The sequence below is a fragment of the Oncorhynchus keta genome, chromosome 6, assembly GCF_023373465.1.
Source record: "Oncorhynchus keta strain PuntledgeMale-10-30-2019 chromosome 6, Oket_V2, whole genome shotgun sequence".
Lineage (NCBI taxonomy): Eukaryota > Metazoa > Chordata > Actinopteri > Salmoniformes > Salmonidae > Oncorhynchus > Oncorhynchus keta.
In genome coordinates, this window is record NC_068426.1 from 1,820,697 (window position 1) to 1,830,696 (window position 10,000).

At 45.4% G+C, this 10,000-nt stretch overlaps 1 protein-coding gene and 1 long non-coding RNA gene across 15 annotated transcripts in view; one reads left to right on the forward strand and one right to left on the reverse strand.

The window, feature by feature from the left end:
- LOC127930593 (uncharacterized) overlaps nucleotides 1–2,660 on the reverse strand; it is a 3,629-nt gene extending 969 nt beyond the window's left edge. For 3 of the 10 annotated variants that reach the window (XR_008138296.1, XR_008138297.1, XR_008138298.1), the window contains exons 1-2: nucleotides 2,579–2,621; nucleotides 1,822–1,980 (exon numbers count right to left, since the gene is read on the reverse strand). This is a non-coding gene — a long non-coding RNA (uncharacterized LOC127930593). Of the gene's footprint in view, nucleotides 1–190; nucleotides 208–605; nucleotides 623–720; nucleotides 738–1,280; nucleotides 1,298–1,821; nucleotides 1,981–2,117; nucleotides 2,161–2,456; nucleotides 2,507–2,578 lie in introns of those variants that run through there. The other 7 variants (XR_008138299.1, XR_008138300.1, XR_008138301.1 and 4 more) reach the window with 7 other exon arrangements.
- Nucleotides 1–10,000, forward strand: part of LOC118383109 (cell adhesion molecule 2-like) — an 884,842-nt gene that overhangs the window by 338,837 nt on the left and 536,005 nt on the right. The window lies entirely within an intron of this gene.

Genomic DNA, 10,000 nt, shown 5'->3' on the forward strand with positions numbered 1-10,000 from the left:
AATTCATCCCTAACTCAACCACTCTGAATTCATCCCTAACTTAACCTCTCTGAATTCATCCCTAACTTAACCCCTAACTCAACCACTCTGAATTCATCCCTAACCTTAACCCCTAACTCAACCACTCTGAATTCATCCCTAACTCAACCACTCTGAATTCATCCCTAACTAAACCCCTAACTCAACCACTCTGAATTCATCCCTAACCTTAACCCCTAACTTAACCACTCTGAATTCATCCCTAACCTTAACCCCTAACTCAACCTCTCTGAATTCATCCCTAACCTTAACCCCTAACTCAACCACTCTGAATTCATCCCTAACCTTAACCCCTAACTCAACCACTCTGAATTCATCCCTAACCTTAACCCCTAACTCAACCTCTCTGAATTCATCCCTAACCTTAACCCCTAACTCAACCACTCTGAATTCATCCCTAACCTTAACCCCTAACTCAACCACTCTGAATTCATCCCTAACCTTAACCCCTAACTCAACCACTCTGAATTCATCCCTAACTTAACCCCTAACTCAACCACTCTGAATTCATCCCTAACCTTAACCCCTAACTCAACCACTCTGAATTCATCCCTAACTCAACCACTCTGAATTCATCCCTAACCTTAACCCCTAACTTAACCACTCTGAATTCATCCCTAACTTAACCCCTAACTCAACCACTCTGAATTCATCCTAACCTTAACCCCTAACTCAACCACTCTGAATTCATCCCTAACCTTAACCCCTAACTTAACCACTCTGAATTCATCCCTAACTTAACCCCTAACTCAACCACTCTGAATTCATCCCTAACTTAACCCCTAATTCAACAACTCTGAATTCATCCCTAACAACCCCTAACTCAACCACTCTGAATTCATCCCTAACTTAACCCCTAACTCAACCACTCTGAATTCATCCCTAACCTTAACCCTAACTCAACCACTCTGAATTCATCCCTAACTTAACCCTAACTCAACCACTCTGAATTCATCCCTAACTTAACCACTCTGAATTCATCCCTAACTTAACCCCTAACTCAACCACTCTGAATTCATCCCTAACCTTAACCCCTAACTCAACCACTCTGAATTCATCCCTAACTCAACCACTCTGAATTCATCCCTAACTTAACCTCTCTGAATTCATCCCTAACTTAACCCCTAACTCAACCACTCTGAATTCATCCCTAACCTTAACCCCTAACTCAACCACTCTGAATTCATCCCTAACTTAACCACTCTGAATTCATACCTAACTTAACCCCTAACTCAACCTCTCTGAATTCATCCCTAACCTTAACCCCTAACTTAACCACTCTGAATTCATCCTAACCTTAACCCTAACTCAACCTCTCTGAATTCATCCCTAACCTTAACCCCTAACTCAACCACTCTGAATTCATCCCTAACCTTAACCCCTAACTCAACCACTCTGAATTCATCCCTAACCTTAACCCTAACTCAACCTCTCTGAATTCATCCCTAACTTAACCCCTAACTCAACCACTCTGAATTCATCCCTAACCTTAACCCCTAACTCAACCACTCTGAATTCATCCCTAACCTTAACCCCTAACTCAACCACTCTGAATTCATCCCTAACTTAACCCCTAACTCAACCACTCTGAATTCATCCCTAACCTTAACCCCTAACTCAACCACTCTGAATTCATCCCTAACTCAACCACTCTGAATTCATCCCTAACTTAACCCCTAACTCAACCACTCTGAATTCATCCCTAACTTAACCCCTAACTCAACCACTCTGAATTCATCCTAACCTTAACCCCTAACTCAACCACTCTGAATTCATCCTAACCTTAACCCCTAACTTAACCACTCTGAATTCATCCCTAACTTAACCCCTAACTCAACCACTCTGAATTCATCCCTAACTTAACCCCTAATTCAACAACTCTGAATTCATCCCTAACTTAACCCCTAACTCAACCACTCTGAATTCATCCCTAACTTAACCCTAACTCAACCACTCTGAATTCATCCTAACCTTAACCCTAACTCAACCACTCTGAATTCATCCCTAACTTAACCCCTAACTCAACCACTCTGAATTCATCCCTAACTTAACCACTCTGAATTCATCCCTAACTTAACCCTAACTCAACCACTCTGAATTCATCCCTAACCTTAACCCCTAACTCAACCACTCTGAATTCATCCCTAACTCAACCACTCTGAATTCATCCCTAACTTAACCTCTCTGAATTCATCCCTAACTTAACCCCTAACTCAACCACTCTGAATTCATCCTAACCTTAACCCCTAACTCAACCACTCTGAATTCATCCCTAACTTAACCACTCTGAATTCATACCTAACTTAACCCCTAACTCAACCTCTCTGAATTCATCCCTAACCTTAACCCTAACTTAACCACTCTGAATTCATCCTAACCTTAACCCCTAACTCAACCTCTCTGAATTCATCCCTAACCTTAACCCCTAACTCAACCACTCTGAATTCATCCCTAACCTTAACCCCTAACTCAACCACTCTGAATTCATCCCTAACCTTAACCCCTAACTCAACCTCTCTGAATTCATCCTAACCTTAACCCTAACTCAACCACTCTGAATTCATCCCTAACCTTAACCCCTAACTCAACCACTCTGAATTCATCCCTAACCTTAACCCCTAACTCAACCACTCTGAATTCATCCCTAACCTTAACCCCTAACTCAACCACTCTGAGACCTGTCCCCTCTGTGTGCTGTCGCTGGTTCACTGGGGAACGCAGGGAAGTGTGTGTTTTTCTGTGTGTGTGTGAGTGTGTGTGTGTGTGTGTGTGTGTGTGTGTGTGTGTGTGTGTGTGTGTGTGTGTGTGTGTGTGTGTGTGTGTGTGTGTGTGTGTGTATTGGTGTGTGTGTATGTATTTGGTGTGTGTGTATTGGTGTGTGTGTGTATTGATGTGTGTGTGCATTGGTGTGTGTGTGTATTGGTGTGTGTGTGTATTGGTGTGTGTGTGTGTATTGGTGTGTGTGTGTGTGTGTATTCTTGTCTGAGTACATGAGTACAGACAGCTGGCTCATTATTCCTAGTGGTAATGTTTAACTCATGGGGTTTACACACACACACACACACACACACACACACACACACACACACACACACACACACACACACACACACACACACACACACACACACACACACACACACACACACACACACACACACACACACACATTAATGACCTAGTCCAGATGTTCACACAGAAGAGAGGGACAGCCTTCTCATATCAATAAGGATGGGTAAAAATGTTATTCAACAAACCATCTCCTCTCTCTGTCTCAGACTAATCATCCCATCTCCTCTCTCGGTCTCAGACTAATCATCCCATCTCCTGTCTCTGTCTCAGACTAATCATCCCATCTCCTCTCCCTGTCTCAGACTAATCATCCCATCTCCTCTCTCTGTCTCTGTCTCAGACTAATCATCCCATCTCCTCTCCCTGTCTCAGACTAATCATCCCATCTCCTCTCTCTGTCTCTGTCTCAGACTAATCATCCCATCTCCTCTCTCTGTCTCTGTCTCAGACTAATCATCCCATCTCCTCTCTCTGTCTCAGACTAATCATCCCGTCTCCTCTCCCTGTCTCTGACTAATCATCCCATCTCCTCTCTCTGTCTCAGACTAATCATCCCATCTCCTCTCCCTGTCTCTGTCTCAGACTAATCATCCCATATCCTCTCTCTGTCTCAGACTAATCATCCCATCTCCTCTCTCTGTCTCTGTCTCAGACTAATCATCCCGTCTCCTTTCTCTGTCTCTGTCTCAGACTAATCATCCCATCTCCTCTCCCTGTCTCTGTCTCAGACTAATCATCCCATCTCCTCTCTCTGTCTCAGACTAATCATCCCATCTCCTCTCTCTGTCTCTGTCTCAGACTAATCATCCCATCTCCTCTCTCTGTCTCAGACTAATCATCCCATCTCCTCTCTCTGTCTCTGTCTCAGACTAATCATCCCATCTCCTCTCTCTGTCTCAGACTAATCATCCCATCTCCTCTCTCTGTCTCTGTCTCAGACTAATCATCCCATCTCCTCTCTCTGTCTCAGACTAATCATCCCATCTCCTCTCCCTGTCTCTGTCTCAGACTAATCATCCCATCTCCTCTCTCTGTCTCAGACTAATAATCCCATCTCCTCTCTCTGTCTCTGTCTCAGACTAATCATCCCATCTCCTCTCCCTGTCTCTGTCTCAGTCTAATCATCCCATCTCCTCTCTCTGTCTCTGTCTCAGACTAATCATCCCATCTCCTCTCTCTGTCTCAGACTAATCATCCCATCTCCTCTCTCTGTCTCTGTCTCAGACTAATCATCCCATCTCCTCTCTCTGTCTCAGACAAAATCATCACAGTACTATTTGCGTTCCTGCATTCTTTTCATCAGTTCTGCAGATGTACGATCTTCATTTGAGACAGTTTGCTAAAGCAGGAAAGTAATCCCCAATACTCCCCAATAGTCCCCAATAATCCCCAATAGTCCCCAATAATCCCCAATAGTCCCCAATAATCCCCAATAGTCCCCAATAATCCCCAATAATCCCCAATAGTCCCCAATAATCCACAATAATCCCCAATAGTCCCCAATAATCCCCAATAATCCCCAATAGTCCCCAATAGTACGATCTACATGATATTCACGGCACGACAACTCCAGGAGAAGTGCCATGAAGAGTATGGAGATCTTGGTCACCAAGTAGCAACTTTATGAGTATGGAGTATGGAGGCCATGGTCCCCCAGCACCAACTGTAGAGTATGGAGAATAGAGGCCATGGTCCCCCAGCACCAACTGTAGAGTATGGAGAATAGAGGCCATGGTCCCCCAGCACCAACTGTAGAGTATGGAGGCCATGGTCTCCCAGCACCAACTGTAGAGTATAGAGGCCATGGTCCCCCAGCACCAACTGTAGAGTATGGTGAATAGAGGCCATGGTCCCCCAGCACCAACTGTAGAGTATGGAGTATAGAGGCCATGGTCCCCCAGCACCAACTGTAGAGTATGGAGGCCATGGTTCCCCAGCACCAGCTGTAGAGTATGGAGTATGGAGGCCATGGTACCCCAGCACCAACTGTAGAGTATGGAGAATAGAGGCCATGGTCCCCCAGCACCAACTGTAGAGTATGGAAAATAGAGGCCATGGTCCCCCAGCACCAACTGTAGAGTATGGAGGCCATGGTTCCCCAGCACCAACTGTAGAGTATGGAGGCCATGGTCTCCCAGCACCAACTGTAGAGTATGGAGAATAGAGGCCATGGTCCCCCAGCACCAACTGTAGAGTATAGAGGCCATGGTCCCCCAGCACCAACTGTAGAGTATGGAGTATAGAGGCCATGGTCCCCCAGCACCAACTGTAGAGTATGGAGTATAGAGGCCATGGTCCCCCAGCACCAACTGTAGAGTATGGAGAATAGAGGCCATGGTCACCCAGCACCAACTGTAGAGTATGGAGTATAGAGGCCATGGTCCCCCAGCACCAACTGTTGAGTATGGAGGCCATGGTCCCCCAGCACCAACTGTTGAGTATGGAGGCCATGGTCCCCCAGCACCAACTGTAGAGTATGGAGGCCATGGTCTCCCAGCACCAACTGTAGAGTATGGAGGCCATGGTCTCCCAGCACCAACTGTAGAGTATGGAGGTCATGGTCACCCAGCACCAACTGTAGAGTATGGAGGTCATGGTCACCCAGCACCAACTGTAGAGTATGGAGGCCATGGTCCCCAGCACCAACTGTAGAGTATGGAGGTCATGGTCCCCCAGCACCAACTGTAGAGTATGGAGGCCATGGTCCCCCAGCACCAACTGTAGAGTATGGAGGTCATGGTCCCCCAGCACCAACTGTAAGAGTATAGAGTATGGAGGCCATGGTCCCCCAGCACCAACTGTAAGAGTATAGAGTATGGAGGCCATGGTCCCCCAGCACCAACTGTAGAGTATGGAGGCCATGGTCCCCCAGCACCAACTGTAGAGTATGGAGGTCATGGTCCCCCAGCACCAACTGTAAGAGTATAGAGTATGGAGGCCATGGTCCCCCAGCACCAACTGTAAGAGTATAGAGTATGGAGGCCATGGTCCCCCAGCACCAACTGTAGAGTGTGGAGGCCATGGTCCCCCAGCACCAACTGTAGAGTATAGAGGTAATGGTCACCCAGCACCAACTGTAAGAGTATAGAGGTAATGGTACCCAGCACCAACTGTAGAGTATGGAGGCCATGGTCTCCCAGCACCAACTGTAGAGTATGGAGGCCATGGTCCCCCAGCACCAACTGTAGAGTATGGAGGCCATGGTCCCCCAGCACCAACTGTAGAGTATAGAGGTCATGGTACCCAGCACCAACTGTAGAGTATGGAGGCCATGGTCTCCCAGCACCAACTGTAGAGTATGGAGGCCATGGTCCCCCAGCACCAACTGTAGAGTATGGAGGATAGAGGCCATGGTCCCCCAGCACCAACTGTAGAGTATGGAGGCCATGGTCTCCCAGCACCAACTGTAGAGTATGGAGGCCATGGTCTCCCAGCACCAACTGTAGAGTATGGAGGCCATGGTCCCCCAGCACCAACTGTAGAGTATAGAGGTCATGGTACCCAGCACCAACTGTAGAGTATGGAGGATAGAGGCCATGGTCCCCAGCACCAACTGTAGAGTATGGAGGCCATGGTCCCCCAGCACCAACTGTAGAGTATAGAGGTCATGGTACCCAGCACCAACTGTAGAGTATGGAGGCCATGGTCTCCCAGCACCAACTGTAGAGTATGGAGGCCATGGTCCCCAGCACCAACTGTAGAGTATAGAGGTCATGGTACCCAGCACCAACTGTAGAGTATGGAGGATAGAGGCCATGGTCCCCCAGCACCAACTGTAGAGTATGGAGGCCATGGTCTCCCAGCACCAACTGTAAGAGTATGGAGGCCATGGTCCCCCAGCACCAACTGTAGAGTATGGAGGCCATGGTCTCCCAGCACCAACTGTAGAGTATGGAGGCCATGGTCCCCCATCACCAACTGTAGAGTATAGAGGTCATGGTACCCAGCACCAACTGTAGAGTATGGAGGCCATGGTCTCCCAGCACCAACTGTAAGAGTATAGAGTATGGAGGTCATGGTACCCAGCACCAACTGTAGAGTATGGAGGCCATGGTCCCCCACCACCAACTGTAGAGTATGGAGAATAGAGGCCATGGTCCCCCAGCACCAACTGTAGAGTATGGAGGCCATGGTCTCCCAGCACCAACTGTAAGAGTATGGAGGTCATGGTACCCAGCACCAACTGTAGAGTATGGAGGCCATGGTCCCCCAGCACCAACTGTAAGAATATAGAGTATGGCCAACTGCGCTATCTTGGGCATGTCATCTTGGGCTCTTGCCTTGGAAGATCCTGCATGGCCAGCTACATATTGTTCCCACAGACCTAGATGCTGCTGGAGGACTATTCCACCTAGAGGCAGCAGCTCTGCCAGAGCGATGTTCAGAGGTGGGAGGAGGTGTGCAGTCCAACTCAGACTGCACATGCCCCAACTGCAATAAAGTGTGTGTATCTCAGAGTGGATTCTATAGTCACCAAAGATTTCACTGTTTTCTCAGAAGTGGAAGTAATCAGATACGATGGACTACCATAACGTACGTGTGTGTGTGTGTGTGTGTGTGTGTGTGTGTGTGTGTGTGTGTGTGTGTGTGTGTGTGTGTGTGTGTGTGTGTGTGTGTGTGTGTGTGTGTGTGTGTGTGTGTGTGTGTGTGTGTGTGTGTGCGTGCGTGCGTGCGTGCGTGCGTGCGTGCGTGCGTGCGTGTGTGTGTGTGTGGGAGGTCCAGCCATTGAACCCTCTGTCAGCCCGGGTCACAACCTGCCACTATACGTCTCTACAGTTGGAGGATGTCAGCGGTAAATTGACGTCTAATTGGTTGAATTTAAACAAGTTTAAAGGTCATGCCTCTGCCAGCTGGCCGCCATGGTAACTGAGAGCCTGTCACCTTGGAGACAAGAGGAGGGCTTTTACTCATCCTTACCTTGAGGAAAGATATACCTTTTTTTCTTCATTCATTCATTCATTCATTTGTCTGTTTGTTAGTTTCTTCATTCATTCATTTGTTCATTCATTAATTCATGCTACATCCTCAGCATTCTCCACACTTTTTTCCAAAGCGTGCACTTTCTGTTATGGATCTAAAACCATTAGCTTGGTGTAATGATTAGTTTGGTGTAATCATTAGTTTGGTGTAATCATTAGTTTGGTGTGATCATTAGCTTGGTGTAATCATTAGCTTGCTGTAATCATTAGCTTGATGTAATCATTAGCTTGGTGTAATCATTAGCTTGGTGTAATAATTAGCTTGATGTAATCATTAGCTTGGTGTAATCATTAGCTTGCTGTAATCATTAGCTTGATGTAATCATTAGCTTGGTGTAATCATTAGCTTGGTGTAATCATTAGCTTGATGTAATCATTAGCTTGGTGTAATCGTTAGCTTGATGTAATCATTAGCTTAATGTAATCATTAGCTTGGTGTAATTATTAGCTTAGCTTGGTGTAATCATTACATTTACATTTACATTACATTTAAGTCATTTAGCAGACGCTCTTATCCAGAGCGACTTACAAATTGGTGCATTCACCTCATGACATCCAGTGGAACAGCCACTTTACACTAGTGCATCTAAATATTTTAGGGGTGGGGGGGGTGAGTAGGATTGATCATTAGATTGGTGTAATCATTAGCTTGGAGTAATCGTTAGCTTGGTGTAATCATTAGCTTGGTTTAAATATTAGCTTAGCTTGGTGATATCATTAGATTGGTGCATTCATTAGCTTGGTGGAATCATTAGCTTGGTGTAATCATTAGCTTGGTGTAATCATTAGCTTGGTGTAATCATTAGCTTGATGTAATCATTAGTTTGGTGTAATCGTTAGTTTGATGTAATCATTAGCTTGGTGTAATCATTAGCTAGGTGTAATTATTAGCTTAGCTTGGTGTAATCATTAGATTGGTGTAATCATTAGCTTGGAGTAATCATTAGCTTGGTGTAATCATTAGCTTGGTGTAATCATTAGCTAGGTGTAATCATTAGCTTGGTGTAATCATTAGTTTGGTGTAATCGTTAGTTTGATGTAATCATTAGCTTGGTGTAATCATTAGCTAGGTGTAATCATAAGCTTGGTGTAATCATTAGCTAGGTGTAATCATAAGCTTGGTGTAATCATTAGTTTGGTGTAATCGTTAGTTTGAGGTAATCATTAGCTTGGTGTAATCATTAGCTTGGTGTAATCATTAGCTTGGTGTAATCATTAGCTTGGTGTAATCATTAGCTTGGTGTAATCATTAGCTAGGTGTAATCATTAGCTTGGTGTAATCATTAGCTAGGTGTAATCATTAGCTAGGTGTAATCATTAGCTTGGTTTATTGGTTTACTGGTTTACTGGTTTATTGGTTTAATGGTGTCGTAGATAATTGTTTGAGAAATATAATACTGTCTATAGAAATATAATACTCTCAGAATAACTTTTAACAATGTAGACTTTAATACAAGTTATTAAAGCCGTGCTGGTCCGCGGAATAGCCGCCGCTTCTTAGCACTGGCTCTGCTTTTATACATACATAGTATTTGTGTACATCACATATGTAAATAAAGTTACTCCCCCTTAGTATCTGCTTTTGGTTACAACGATGGCAGAACTCTTTCCATGTTCTAAAAATAATGTATATACTGCATGCCCATGTTTTACGTGTTAGTCATCAGTTATCTTGCCTACATCTTTCTTCCTGTATCCTGCTGACCACAGCACGTTCAGCTGTCATGAATGCACGTATGGTCTTGGTTAATGTTTTCTTTCAAAAATAGAGTATGGTCTGGGTGTCATATGGCCTGAATATCAACTTCTCTTAATGTGCATGTCCTTGCTACTTCAGCCTAGCAGCCAAACCTATCTACATGCAATGCTGAGCTTTTCTCAATGGTTCGCTCCAACACTGGTTTACTGGT